The sequence below is a fragment of the Sciurus vulgaris genome, assembly GCF_902686455.1.
Source record: "Sciurus vulgaris genome assembly, chromosome: 11".
Taxonomy (NCBI): Eukaryota; Metazoa; Chordata; class Mammalia; order Rodentia; family Sciuridae; genus Sciurus; species Sciurus vulgaris.
This window is the reverse complement of record NC_136472.1, coordinates 9,134,323-9,147,109: the sequence shown is the minus strand read 5'-3', so window position 1 is coordinate 9,147,109 and position 12,787 is coordinate 9,134,323. Positions and strand designations below refer to the sequence as shown.

Below are 12,787 nucleotides of genomic sequence, written 5' to 3'. Positions count from 1 at the left end.
CTTTTGGTTTTTTTTGTTTTGAAACGGTCTCGCTAAGGCGCTTAAGGGCTCCCTAAGTTGCTCAGGCCCATCTCCAACTGGCCATCCTCCTGCCTCAGCCACCAGAGGGTCTGGGATTACAGGCCTGTGCCACCATGCCCGCCTGTTTCTGCCCTTGCTGGGCCCCTGTTTTCTTGTGTGTAAAAGGATTCATTCGCTATTGCACATAAAGTCCTCACCATGTGAACAAAGCACAAATAGAAGTTATCTTTATTTATAAAGCTCTTAGCACATACAAGACATTCGTGGTTATTTTTACTATTGCAAAAATAAGCAAAGACCACCCAAATGTAGACGAGCCAAGTCTGTTGATTCAGAATCTGCTCTCGCCGGCGAGTGGCTACACTCCCTTGACTTGGCAGTGGCTCCAAGGCAGGCCTGGGGGTGAGGAAGCTGGCAGGGAGAGGGAAGGCTCCCCACCCGGGCGGGCTAGCGCCAGGCAGGCATCCGCGGGAGTGGGTGGGGGAGCAGGCTGGGCTCTCGCTAGCTGGTCCTGCATTGGGGGCAAAAATTAGGGAACCAGGCAGTTACTGATCAGGTCCTGGTTGTTGGGGGCGACAGCGGCAGGGCTCGGGTTCTGCTTGCTGGACTGGTCGCTGCAGGCTGAGCAGTTCTGTTGTCCTATGCGGTCCGTCCTTTGTCCTTTCCGTCGCCACACTCACTGTCCACACTGCCCCGGGCTTGCCTTGCACACTGGTCCTTCCTTTCTGCCCGGATCGTGATGCTGAGGCTGTCCCCAGATTCCCGGCACTGGGCCCGCCTTCTCCGCACCGCTGGGCTCGGCGCGCTCGCCGGCGTCCCCGCCCGGCACTGCAGGTTCTGCGCACCGCGTGTACCTGCGGCGGGCGCCGCTCGGGCGTGGCCACGCATGGCCGCTGTGGCTGCCGCCCCCGGGCGCCCGGGAGAGGGGCGCAGGGCGGGGACCGCCGGCCGCTGCGGCTCTCCGGGCTCGCCCCTCGTCCTCCGCGAGCTGCTGGGTTTGGCAGGGCCCGGACCCTGTTGGGGTTCAGTCCAGGCGCACTCTCGAAGCCGCGCCTGCTGGCTTCTCATTCCGCGCACCGATTCAGCCGGTCCCGCCTAGTAGGCAACCAGGGCTGGCGCGGCAGGAGTCTCCAGGATGCCCTGGGCATCGCGGCGCCAAGGGGGCCCGTACCCTAGCGCAGATCTTGGAGCGGCATGAGGCGGAGGGCGGGACAGAGCCGGCCACCCGCAGGACCACGAGGGGACTGCATGTCCAGGGGCTCAGGGCGGGGCGCGACTCTGTCACCGAAGTCCTCCACCCGGACAGCAGTCCATGTGCTCCCCTCTGCCTCCCCCAGAGGACCCCAAGTTAGACAAGACAGCTGTGATAGGAGGCTCCCACCTCTCCCTGACGCGGCGTCGGGTATGGGGTGGGACAGGGACAGTTCTCGGAGCCGTCCGCAAGGGTTCAATGTGCCTTCACTCCCTTTTCCACCTCCGTGATTGACTCCAGCCCGAGTAGCTCCCGGCCTCGGCGGTGTCTATTCAAAACAAAGAGCAAGGGCGGGGGTGGAGCCCGGTGGCAGAGCTGTGCGTACCGGAGGCCCTGGCTTCAGCCCCAGAACTGCAAAACCCAAACTCAAGAACAGCTGCCTCCCCGGAGCCCTTGGCGGGGAGGTGGGGGCATCAAGTCCCGTCCTGTTCCCACAAGCCTTTGCAGTTTCCTTCTGTTGGTGGTGGTGATACTGGTGGTGCAGTTATGGTAGGTTGTTATCAACCTTCTCCTGAAGATTCCTTAATTAGAGGTCGGTTGACTGAAAGAAAATCATGAGATTAATCATCGTACTAGTAACCTGAAGAGATGAGGGAAGTCAGCCAGGCACGGAAAGACCGAAATTTGCAGAGCGCGCTGAGGCGAGGCCTTTGCTCTCTGCTGGGCACTGGGGATTTTGTTAGCATATCTCGCTCCTGAGCTGTTCTGTAGCTTTAAGCCAGGCCTAGAGAATTCAGGAAACCCCTAGTGTACATTCATCTACACGCTATGAGATCAGCCCATTAGCTCCATTTTACAGATGAGGAAACTGAGGCACAGTGCGGCTCGCTAACTGCTTTGAGGTCACCCATGCAGTCAGACCCTCAAAGTACCTGGGGTGGAAATGCTCTCCTAAGACTAGGGCTGCTAGTGTGGCCATCATGTTCCCTCCAGGGAAGAGTTAGGGCAGTGCTGGTCAGCAGGGCAGGGGCAGCAGGGCATGCTGCCAGGCCCCCCGGCACGGACCCTTCCAGAGCATGGGCCCACTCCCCTTGCAGGACCTCGGTGGGGAGAGGGCCAGATGTGAACTCCCCTCAGGAGCCTGGCTCCACAAGCACCTCCCTCCCAGCACTGAGGGTCTCCATACTGCACACCACCCAGGACGCAGAGGACGGGAGCAGGGTCAGAGGGGGAGACAGGGATGCCGCTACACAGGGACAAGGTCCAGAAGGCGCCTGGTGACCACAGAGAAAGCACAGAGGTGCCAGAGTCCCCAGGGATGAAAAGTCCTGTCCTCGGTCTCCTGAGAAGCTCTAGAGTCCAGCTGCCCCTGGGCACCAAGACCTGGTCTGCCTGGTACATGAACAGCAGGAGGCCCCTGCCGGCCTTTGGGGAGGGAGGGACAGGCCAAGGTGGGAGTCTGCAGGGTCAGGGGCCCCAGGCCCCCTCCGGTCACCCCATGCTCCGTGGGATCCACCTTGTGCCTTGTTGGCTGGAGCCTCAGAGCCCGGTCACGTCCAGCTCCTTGAGAGGAACCTGTTTTCTACACTTTCCATTCTTGAGGCAGGAGGAGGCCAGGAAGCACCGCCCCTCCAGGGAAGAGGAGAATCGTCACATGAACCTTGCCTTGTCCTCCTGAGCGCCTCGTGGGACTAAAATTCCAAGTTCCCCACCTCCAGGAGCCCTCCCACTCCACGTCCCTGAGGGCAGCTCGGAAGAGGGCCTTGGCCTGTGTCCCCGGTCAGCCCACCCACAGGCCACCCTTCCAGTACGCCACAGTCTCCCGGCCCATTCCCTTCATCCACCAGGGTCTCCCTGCCCACAGTTGTCCCTGGTCCTGGCCTGTGGCCTTGGGGGCTGAGGACCTGTGATGTGCTAAAAAGAGATCAGCTTGTGGATGAGTGAGACTATCTGATAAAATGTGAAATATCTATTGTGTCAGGCGGCTTCCTGCAGGCGCTGGTGACACTGCAGCCCTGTCCTGTCACCCAGACAGGGTGTGACAAGCCCATAGCTCCAGGCACCAGCCTGATGTACCTCTCACGAGCCAAGCAGACAGCCAAGGCCCTGGCCCAGAGAGGTGGCGCTGGTGCAGGTCTGAAGGCTTCTTCCACCACGTTGTGTCCGGGCCTGGCTGGGCGGCTCCCCACCCTCAGGTCCCAGGAGCCCTGGAGGAGGCCCAGGCCTCCTACACTCCTGGATCCTGGATCCTCAGCATTCACCGTCTTCCAGACTTGTCGACTGTTCACAGACAGAAGTATTTTATTGCATTTCTCTGTCGTGCTTTGCAGACACAGCTTTTTTTTTTTTTTTTTTTTTTTTTTTTTACAAATTGAAGGTTTGTGGCAATTCCGCATCAAGCCGGTCTGGGAGCGCCATTTTTCCAACAGCTCAGATGATCATTAGCATTTTTTAGCAATTCAGTGTTTTTTAATTAAGGTCTGCACATTTTTAAAGACATAATGCTATTGCACGCTTAACAGACCACAGTAGAGGAGAAACACAACTTTTACATGCGCCGGGAAACCAAAGCACTCATGTGACTCCCTTTATTACGACCATTCTCTTTATTGTAGCAGTCTGGAAAGGAAATGCTGTGTCCCCGAGGTCTGCCTGTGTGCCAGTTGCTGTCCTAAGTGCTTTCCTTACGTCTTTGCAACCACCTATGACGAAGAAACCACCTGGTACATTTCACGTGGAAGAAAACGAAGCACAGAGAAGTGGCTGCCTGCTGAGAGTAACCAGAGTCTAACCCGGGCAGTCTGGCTCCACAGCCCTTGTTCTGAGCCCCGTGCTGTGCCGCTACTCTGTGGCTGACTGTTCTCTGGTCTGTTGCCCCCTAGACTGTGCTTTGTGAGGTCAGATCCTGATAAAGACTAGCCGATTGAGATCATGAATGGATGGATGAAAGAAGGCCAAGGCCACAGGGAAGTTGCCAGAGTCGTGATGGACACTCAATACACAAACCTGCCTCTGCTCTTGGAGCCCAGATCTTTCACCAGGCATGTGTCAACTTCTGATCAGCCCTGCTCGGTCATGATTGGGACCTTGCAATCTTAACATTCCCATCTTCTTCTACGTAGAGTTATTTTCTTATTTTTTCTGTCATTCCAATCTGCCTTCTCTGACTTACATGCCAGCTTCCCCGTCTTGCACCTGTCTGTGTCTTTTGGCACCGTGCTCTGGGAGACCTCTTTGTTTTGAACATCTAGGATATTGGACCCACCTTGTTATTAGACCCACGAATTGATGGTTTCAGAATTTGTCAGGCATGTTTATAATTTTAAATAACAGGAGTCTGTTATTTAAAAACTAGATGCCCTACTGGATTTCTCCGAAAATATAAATGATAGTTATTTGGCCTTTTTCTTCTGCTTACTGCGTTACTTCACAGACCTCCTAAGTTGGTTCTTCTGCTTGTGGCATCTGGTGTTTCTCCTTTAGTGCTCTGGAATTCCTTATTTGGGCAGTGTTTTTTGGTTGCCCATACACATTTGAAAATGAAGAGGGTATGGGCAAAATTGTCAGTTTCTGGAGTGTCCCTCAGGCCTAATGGGCTAGCCATGAGTGACAGCTCTGGCTGGGAGAGACCTGGCCATGGTAACTGAGCGAGAGGCCTGCGGCCAGGAGGAATTTGTGATAAAAGACTGAGTAAAAGACTCCATTTCCCTGTAGGACCCTTAAAATGCCTAGGACACTGTCTTAGCCCCTTTTTGTTGTTGTTGTTGTTTTTGAAACAGAATGGCATTGACTGGGTAATTTTTAAAGAAAAGGAATTTGTTTTTTACAGTTTGGAGGCCAAGAAGTCCAGTAGCAAGGTGCTGGCCTCTGGCGAGGGTCTTCTTGCTGCATCATGACATGGCACTGGACATCACATGAGCAGAGCAGGCGCTCGGGTCTGTCCTCCTCTTCCTATAAAGCTGCTAGTGCCATCACGGGGCCACGCCTTGTGACCTCATCTTACCTGATTATCTCCCCAAAGCCCATCTCCAGACTCACATGAATTTGGGGATTAAGTTTCCAACACATAGCTTTGGCGAACAAATCACACCACGCAAGTGCTGCCCTGGTTATCTGGTCCCCGCAACCAGCCGGGAAACTCATTTAACTGTCCTTGGACCTTTAACTCTGGGTGATCAACCACTTTAGAGCTAAGCGTGGGGACACGGCTGACCTGCACAAGCCCCCCGTAGTAGTCACCCAGTGCCTTTGGCCTGCCCCCACCCCACCCTCTCCCCGGGCTTTCATCTTCCAGGGAGGGCTGTGGCTCTTGGGCTCTCTGTCCCCTCTGCATGGGTGTGGCCTCTGGGTCTGTGGCTCTCGCCCCCGGGCTGCGTCTTTGCATCTGTGCGTATCCTTGCCTAGTCCGCCTTTTCTCAGCTCCCTTCCCTGAGTTGGAGTTTCCCCCTGATTTCCTTCCTTGGTCCACTTGGATTTGGGGAAGAAGAGATCAATGAGGAATTGAGCCCCAGGCCCACCCCATGGCCCTGGGAAACCAGGTAGCAAGGCTCAGGGGACCTGGGACCAGAGCCTCAGGTCTCCTGTGTCCCTTGGCTCATGTCACCAGGTTCCCACCAAGGCCCCCTTTGCCTCGGGCTCAAGCCGCCCAGAGGGGAGGTGTGGGTGTGGTTTACCTGAACAGTGCACAGCTCATCAGCATGTGGGTCTGGGCAGGGACACCCCTCTTCAGGGCTGAATCATTCCAAGGTGAGGGCCAGGGTCAGATGAGGTCTCATAGTGGCCCATTTGTTCCTCAAAGTTTGGGGATTGTAATGAAGTCCATTGCACGGAGCACACACGGTGGATTTCCTGGAACTCAGCTGTCTCTGGGGTCAAATGAGTCAGCAGTGTTCGCTGCCACGTGACTGGCCCCTCAGTTCACTCCAGGTCGAGGTGAAAGCTCCTAGGCAGTTGGAGAGTCACCCTCTACTGGCTGTGACATTGGCCAGGGGCCAGGGCTGGCGTGGGCCTCCTTAGAGACCAAGATGGGAAAATCATCCCCAACCAGGGAGTTCCCTGTCAGGAAAAAAGTGTGAGATGGCAAAGAGGTTTGGACTGTGGTTAATGGGCTTACAGGTTAATCCAACATGTGACCAGGACAAACTTACTCCAGAGGGACCGGAAGTCGGGATCTGCCCCCTCACCAAAGAGAGGCTTCGAAGTTCTGAAATTCTGTGTCTGCATGGGGTCTCCAGGAGAGGGGCCTTATAAAAACCTGTTCCAGAGGGACTTCCAGGGCTGCATGTCCCCGGGAGGTGGGGGAATAGCTCACATTCATTCACATCTTTAAAATGTATCTGCTTCTCAGCCTCCTTGCCATCCTGGCTCCTCTCTGCAGTTTGGACCTGATACTGGGCTGACAAGACCTCAGTGGTCTCCCTGTTCCTCGTGCCGCCCACCAACCCGACAGCCCCTGGTGCTCAGCCCCACTTCTCCCATCTCTCCTGGCCCAGCCTCAGGACATGCACGTGGGGTTCATCTGCCTTCGCCCTCTCCGCTATCACACCTGTGCCCTCTCCCCTCCTCCCTGAGCCCCCAGTAATGCCTCCACCTCCGTCCCCTGTATGTTGGGTCGGGCTGACGCGGCACTGTCGGCGTGGTGTAATGGCTTCACCTGGTTCTCCTGCTTGCAGATTCACCTAGGGTCTCCGGGGCTCCGCCTGGGGCCCGGCACCTGGGAGGCGTTTAATGTGTGCGTGGAGCTGAAGCAGTGATGGATTCTTTCCTAGTCTTTGAGAGCTGAGTCTTGGTAAGTGAAGGGTTATGGAAAACAATATCCCTACAAGACAGGTCCCCAAGAAAAATGGAGGGACAGTGTGGCTCGGGAGGAAGGAGAGGAAATTGGCCAAACATTTAAACCTGGCCCGGTGCATTCTTTCCTAAAGGAAAGGGGCGGAGACGGAATGCTAGGCCCTAAACTTTGACCTTCCCCCTTGGCACATTTGTCCTGAATGACAATAGGCAAGAGTTGAATGCTCATCCTCGGATCTGGTTTTAACCTGTTCAACCAGCCCCTGACCCTCAAAACCGCACGTGCATGGCTTCCAATGGTTACATCATCCTCATTGTACCCTATAAGACCAAAATTCCCTCTATAACTGACAGCCATTTTCCCCATCCCGAAAATGGGCCCCAACCGCGCCCGAGTCCACGGAGTAATGAAGGCTTCTCTGAACCCGTGAGATCTGCCTCCCGTCCCTTTGCGCTTACAGTAAGTGGTCGGGATTTTGTGAGAAAACGAGTTCAAGAACTAAGTGGAATAAAAGGCCCTGATGGGGCTGGGGAGATGGCTCAGTCGGCAGAGCGCTTGCCTTGTGAGCACAAGGCCCTGGGTTCTATCCCCAGCACCAAAAAAAAAGGCTCTGATGGCTTCCCGGGGCTGTGGCAGCGAATGCCCACGCCTGGGTGGCCGCCCATTGTCTCGCAGACCTGGACACCACCAGTCCAAACTCAAGGGACGGCGGAGCCCCTCCCTCCCAGGGCCCCGGGCCCCTTCCTGCATCCCATTTCCCATGAATCCCTGTGTTTCTTGGCAGGTGGCTGCGTCTCTCCAACCTCTGGCTCCTGTCACCGCCTCCCTTGCTCCTCTGAGTCTCTGTGACACACATCACTGGGTTTGACCAGGATGACCCAGGATCAGGATGAGCTCCGCTGGAGATCATTACTCACATCTGCAAAGACCCTTTTACCAAATATGGTCCATTCACAGGGTCTGGACAAGGATCACTTGGAGCCACCATTCAGCAGGAGCCAGAAGGGACCCAGTGCCCTGAACTGTAGGGTGGTCCTCAGGCAGCACTGAGAGAACACTCGACTCCAGGGGGTGCACCTGGATTGGTCCCACCCCACCCCGGGGCAAGCACGTCCCCTCTCTCAACCTCGCGCTTCTGCAGCATGATGGAGGGACACCTCTCAGGACCCTGCTGTCTAGTCTCCCACCTGGGGTGCCTGCAAAGGGGAACCCTCAGGCCGCAGACATCCTGGAGGGGGCTGAGTGTCGGTCGCGCTGCCTGAGTTTTCGTCACCTCCCTGTTGTGGCACCTTTGGGATTTTGTGAGCCATTTAACTCCTCTGAGCCTCAATGTCCCATCAGTGGCCCACCTCCGTGGTTGTCCCGAGCAGGTCCCAGCCGTGCCTGGGCTGGTACGCAGTTGCAGGGGCTGCTGTGAACCAGCCGTCGCACCCTAGGAAAGATGGTCCGGACCCACCACCTAGACTCCAAAAGAGATCCGAGGGCACCTGGTTTTCTTCAGAGTTGATCAGGAGGCTCTGGGGCAACTGGAGACAGGGAGCCAGCCAAGGGCATGGAATGGAGTGTGCTCCCATCGCGCGCAGCTGGGCCGAGGAGCCGGGAGTTGACCCTCTGGGCTCTCCATCACAGGTTGAGGGCTTCTTTGGGGGCATTAATTCCACAACATTTCTGGTCAGCTCCAAGTAGATCCTCTGAGCTTCTGCAGCCAGAGAAAGCCCTGGGGTGTCTGCCGTCGGAGCTGAGAGCGGCCTCAGCCAAGAAGGCCCTTCTTCCCCACACGTGAAGGAAATAAGCCAAAGAAAACCAGCCAAGGGTGAACCGCGTGGCCGGCAGGACCCCGCTGCAGAGGCTGGGGACTCTCCTGTACGCGGGTGCTGTGGCTCCCACATCTGGTCAAAGCTCAGATGGGCTCACCATGACAGGGTGCACCCGGAGAGGAGAACAACCGCGGCAAAGCGCAGCCCAGCCCTCCCTGCATCCCTGACCCCAGTCCCCAAGGCTCTGAGACCCTGGTCCTCAGCCTTCTGCATCCAGCCCCAGGCCAGCTGGTCCAGCCACCGTGGGCTACAGAACAGCAGCCCAGGCAGGAGGAGAGGAAGGGCCTCCCTCACCTAAATGGAGGCGGGGCAGGAGGACCCACCAGCTCCTCAAGGGAGTGAGTGCAGCCCTGATATCAAAACCGCAGGAAGATTTTGCCAAGAAACGAAGGAAGGAAACTATAGGCCAATCTTACCTGTGAACATCGGTGATGCAAAGATCCGCGGGAACACCTCAACAAAGCTCCAGGATCCGGCCGCACGTGGATTCGTTCCTGGAATGAAAGTCGGCTCCACCCCAGGAAATCGGCAGAGAATGCGTCGCATCCACAGAAGGAAAGTCACACGGGCAACTCCACAGGTGTGAAAGGCAGGTGACAAATTCAACAACCGTTGTTGATGAAAGAAAAACACACCCTGAAAGAATTCCTTCATCCCCCGAAGTGGGGAGGGCCTTTCTAATTATGACTCGAAATCCGAAAGTCAAAGCAGAAGAAGTTGATGAATTCAATTACAAAAGAATTCTACGCGCCCAAAAAATAACAATAACGAAGACACGCTATCAAAGCAAATTGGGAAAAAACGTGAAACTTATGTCATAGGCAAAGAGCCAACCTCCCCAATCTATAAAGGGCTTGTCACAACGGAAAAATAGGCAAACGATGTCAGTTCATAGGAAAAGAAATACAAATGCATCTTAAATATATTAAAAGATTCCTCACTCTAAAGAAAAATGCAAAATAAGCTACCACGTAGTATCCTTTTTTTTTTTTTTTTTTTGGTACAAGGGATTGAACCCAAGGGGGCTTAACCACCGAGCCCCATCTCCAGCCCTTTTTAAAATATTTTATTGAGAGACAGAGGCTTGCGAAGTTGCTGAGGCTGTCTTTGAACTTGCCATCCTCCTGCCTCAGCCTCCCAAGCTGCTGGGATTACAGTAGGTGCCACCACGCCCGGCTCTGAGGTATCGCATTTCACCTGTGGTCCTGGGGAAGCCCCTCAAGTGTGGTAACAGTTCTCTTTGGCAGGGAGTAGGGGACAGTATTAAAGGGCATGTCCCTGGGAGGCTGCTTTTCAGAGCAACTGCCCACTTAGCCCTCCAGGGCCCAAGCCCCCTTCTGGAATCTTATCCTACAGAGGTGCCAGCATACATTCAAAATAGCATGAGTGCAAAGTCACTGGTCTGTACCTACCTGTAAAATAAGCTTTCTAACACAATCCAATGGCCACCAACAGGAGACCAGTTAAATAACGCAGTTGTAAAATACCAAAGGGATGTCCATGGACAGCACCCACGGAAACTGCTGGGAAAGCAAATGCAGCGTGTAAAACTCCCTTTTGTGTAAAAAGAAGTAAAATGAGAACACGCATTGACCCTGCGTGTATTTTCAGAAAGAAACTCTGAAGGGACGCGGGGAACTAAAATCGGCTACCTGGGGGTGGATGAGCATGCCGGGTGGTTTGGCTGCTGGGACGGGACAGAGACTTTTTACTGGACATCTTTTTTTAAAAAAATGTTTTCTGTTTCTGAACTACGTGAATTTACCATCTATTCAATACTTTTAAAGGTTTATGCCTACATTTGAAAATTCATTAAGATGGTTCTGGAAGAATATGCTCCATAGGTGGCAGGGCCTGGGGCGGTCGGGAAACAGGATTTTACTCGTCATTTTACACACCTTGGGAGCACTGGGATTGTTGCTGTGCGTCTTAATTGGAATGACTAATTATAATAATTTATGTGAACGTATTTCTGAATACATTAAAAAGAAAAAAGTGTTCACGTGGGTTCCTCGGGGCATGGGACGACTGGGGCCGGGGTGGAAGAAAGGGGTTTTCCTTTCACTCTTTACCTGAGAGTGTGGTTTTTCCCACGTGCGCCTGGGGTGGGAGAGGGCTGGGCTCCGTGACCTGGGGCTGGGTGAGGCCCTCGGCTCCAACACCAGCACAGAAAAAAGGAAGGAAGGAAGGAAGGAAGGGAGGGAGGGAGGGAGGGAGGGAGGAAGGAAGGGAGGGAGGGAGGGAGGGAGGGAGGGAGGGAGGGAAGGGAGGGAGGGAGGGAGGGAGGAAGGAAGGGAGGGAGGGAGGAAAGAAGGAAGAAAGGACGGGAGAACTGAGTTAAGGAGACTCCCTCTATTCTCTTCCCCTCAAAGAAGAATGTGGGTAAATCCAGGAAGGCTTGCAGAGGTGAGCTTTTGTAACACCAAGCGTCCAGAGACCTCGCTGCTGCGGCTGTGGCCCGAAGAGGACTCAAACGGAAGAAGGCAGGGACCTAGCCTGTGTCTTCAGGACACACTCCCAAAGTGCTGGCCCTCGGGAGGGGCAAAGGACTGAGCGGGAATATTCGAGTTTGTCCTTCTCATGGCCCATCAGTAGCTCCTGCCCAGTGGGCTGAGGCCCGCTCTCCAGAACGGGAAGATGACCTGACGTTTTATGGTACCGTTTCTCTGCCTTCGGTGGGATCATCGGGCACCTTCTCACAGGCGCTGTGGAAAATGCAGCGAGACTCTCTCCCTAGAGAGCCACAGTGTGCGCCTAGGGAAGAGCCCCGCCTGCTGGCCAGGTTCTGCCGGGGCTACAGGGAGGAGCCACACAAGGACCCCCCTGGCACCCCGGTTGCATCTGAAACACTGTGGCTTCAACTGGGAGGGGAAAAAAGGAAGAACAATGGGTTAATTGCAATGGTGATGGTGATGGTGATGGTGATGGTGATGGTGATGGTGATGGTGATGGTGGTGGTGGTGGTGATGGTGATGGTGATGGTGGTGATGGTGGTGATGGTGGTGGTGATGTGGTGATGGTGGTGATGGTGGTGGTGATGGTGGTGATGGTGATGGTGGTGATGGTGGTGATGGTGGTGGTGATGGTGATGGTGGTGATGGTGGTGGTGATGATGGTGATGGTGGTGATGGTGATGGTGATGGTGGTGGTGGTGGTGATGGTGATGGTGGTGATGGTGGTGATGGTGGTGGTGATGGTGGTGATGGTGGTGATGGTGATGGTGGTGATGGTGGTGATGGTGATAGTGATGTGGTGATGGTGGTGATGGTGATGGTGGTGATGGTGGTGATAGTGATGGTGGTGATGGTGGTGGTGGTGGTGATGGTGGTGATGGTGATGGTGGTGATGGTGGTGATGGTGATGGTGGTGATGGTGGTGATGGTGGTGGTGGTGGTGATGGTGGTGATGGTGGTGGTGGTGATGGTGGTGATGGTGATAGTGATGTGGTGATGGTGGTGATAGTGATGGTGGTGATGGTGGCGATGGTGGTGGTGATGGTGGTGGTGGTGATGGTGGTGATGGTGATGGTGATGGTGGTGGTGGTGATGGTGGGTGGTGGTGGTGATGGTGTTGATGGTGGTGGTGATGGTGGTGATGGTGATGGTGATGGTGGTGATGGTGATGATGGTGATGGTGGTGATGGTGGTGGTGGTGGTGGTGATGGTGATGGTGGTGATGGTGGTGGTGATGATGGTGATGGTGGTGGTGGTGATGGTGATGGTGGTGGTGGTGATGGTGGTGATGGTGGTGGTGATGATGGTGATGGTGGTGGTGGTGATGGTGGTGGTGATGATGGTGATGGTGGTGGTGGTGATGGTGGTGGTGGTGGTGGTGATCGTGGTGGTGGTGGTGGTGATGGTGGTGGTGATGATGGTGATGGTGGTGGTGGTGATGGTGATGGTGGTGGTGGTGATGGTGGTGGTGGTGATGGTGGTGGTGATGGTGGTGATGGTGATGGTGGTGATG

General features: G+C 55.0%; 1 long non-coding RNA gene across 2 annotated transcripts; it reads right to left on the bottom strand.

Annotated features, from left to right (window-relative positions):
* Nucleotides 1-3,571: 3,571 nt before the first annotated feature.
* On the bottom strand, nucleotides 3,572-7,514 carry LOC306640803. Of its 2 annotated transcripts, none has more exons than XR_013757917.1 (3): nucleotides 6,361-7,514; nucleotides 5,887-6,268; nucleotides 3,572-3,915 (listed from the first exon to the last, which is right to left on the bottom strand). It is a non-coding gene; the product is annotated as an uncharacterized lncRNA (long non-coding RNA). The 2 variants fall into 2 exon arrangements; XR_013757918.1 differs by lacking the exon at nucleotides 3,572-3,915 and having other exon boundaries at nucleotides 5,642-6,268; nucleotides 6,361-6,441; nucleotides 6,867-7,514.
* Nucleotides 7,515-12,787: the final 5,273 nt, after the last annotated feature.